Source organism: Pteropus vampyrus, unplaced genomic scaffold (assembly GCF_000151845.1).
Source record: "Pteropus vampyrus isolate Shadow unplaced genomic scaffold, Pvam_2.0 Scaffold423, whole genome shotgun sequence".
Classification (NCBI taxonomy): domain Eukaryota; kingdom Metazoa; phylum Chordata; class Mammalia; order Chiroptera; family Pteropodidae; genus Pteropus; species Pteropus vampyrus.
The window spans coordinates 642693-644317 of NW_011889204.1; the positions used below are offsets into that span (position 1 = coordinate 642693).

At 55.0% G+C, this 1625-nt stretch overlaps 1 protein-coding gene across 1 annotated transcript in view; it reads left to right on the plus strand.

Annotated features, from left to right (window-relative positions):
• Positions 1–377: 377 nt before the first annotated feature.
• ARMC9 (armadillo repeat containing 9) overlaps positions 378–1625 on the plus strand; it is a 103892-nt gene continuing 102644 nt past the window's right edge. Inside the window, exon 1 of the mRNA XM_023523855.1 lies at positions 378–467. The gene's annotated coding sequence lies outside the window, so the exon portion shown is untranslated. The remainder of the gene's footprint in view (positions 468–1625) is intronic.

The window sequence follows — 1625 nt, forward strand, 5'->3', positions numbered from 1 at the left end:
CCTATAAAATGGGAATAACGACGCCTAATTTTTCCCGCAAACACTACACTGACTGTAATCTCGTGCGGGGTCCGTTTTCCCTGTGATACGAGCTCCTTGAGGTTGGGGGTTGAGCCTGCCTTGGGCTCATCCGCAGAGCCAGGCACAGCGACAGGCGCAACGTTTGTGGAAAAAGACAGAGGGAGAAGTCGTGGAGGGGAGGGCGGGAGACGCAGCCGCGCTGGGTGCGACCCGCAGCGGACACTGGACCGCAAACCCCCCGCTTCACTTCCGCCGCGGGGAACGTCCTCCTCCTGACCTCCCAAGGGTCCCGCTTCTCCTCCCACGATGCTCCGCGCCAATCGCGTCCCGTCATTGGCTGCACCTCCCCCACGTGACGCTGAGCTGGCGGCGGCGGTTGCCGGGGCGACGGCCGGAGACGGGGCGGCCTGGCCGCGTCGGCGCGGATTCCAGCGGCGAAGCAGCAGGTAGGCACGTCCCCAGAAGCGGCCTGGCCACCCCAGAGCCTGCGTTCCCCGCGCGGGAGCGGCAGCTGTGGGGCCCGAGGACCGAGGCTCTCCCGAGCCCTTGCCCCAGAGGAAAAGCCCGATGCGCCAGCTTGGCAGCCGCTGCGAGACGTCCCAGCCTCTCGCCTACGGTCCAGGGCTCTTACTGCGGCGTGGCCCCGAGGCAGCCGCCTGGACACGCCGAGGACAGGCCCAGCTGCTTCCCGCAAGTAGCTCCTGATATTTGCCGCAGTTGGCCACACTTAGAGGGGGTCCCGGGTCCTCCAGCTGGGTAGTGGGCGGCGCGAACGAGAGGCCTGGGACTTTTAGATCCATCCCTTCCGTTATCTCCATCGGCTAACCCCTCTTTCCAAGGACCCCGGTTAAGTCCAGATTTCATCCAGTCCAAGCAAAAACAGGATGCTTGCTATCTAGACAAATCCCATAGTCTTACCCTTAGTCAAAAACTCTATTATATAGAAAGTCAGAAGCTGCCGCTGCAGCCCTCAAAAGTGACAGAAGTAGTTTTCTCTAGTTTCTGCAAAAAGTGGAGCCGTGGTTCTCGAACTTGAACGTGCGTAAAAATCATCCGGAGAGCTTGTTGAAAACAGTTTATGGGCGCCGCGTCTGCCGTGGTGTTCAGTAAGATCGGAGTAGTGCTTCAAGTTTCCTTTTGCGCAAGTATCCAGGTGGTTCTGATTCAGGTGGTCCCAACTTTGAGTAATAAATACTGTGTAGTGGTTAATATCTGGATTTAAGTTCCGACTTTGTCACTTCCTAGCTGAGTTATTGGGAGCACCTCGACCTCCCTGAGCCTCAGTTGCTTCATCTGTAAAAGGAGAATATAAATCACATTCATCTGTTAGATTTATTGTGCAGACTTAATGTGAAGCCTTTTGAATGCTGCCTGGCAGACATTAAACCCTCCGTAAATGAACCTATTATGATATAAAGGTTTAGAGAAAATTCTGTAATTTCTAAGAATGTCAGAGTAATGGAATACCCAGCAGCGAGTGGCTCACCTTCACTGACAAGATCAGAGCAGAATCGTATTCAAATGATGGTGATGAAGAGCTTCTGTGAGGAAGTGACATTTATTAAGTACAGAGGTTGGCCAGGTGAAGAAAGAGAGGGGAAAAG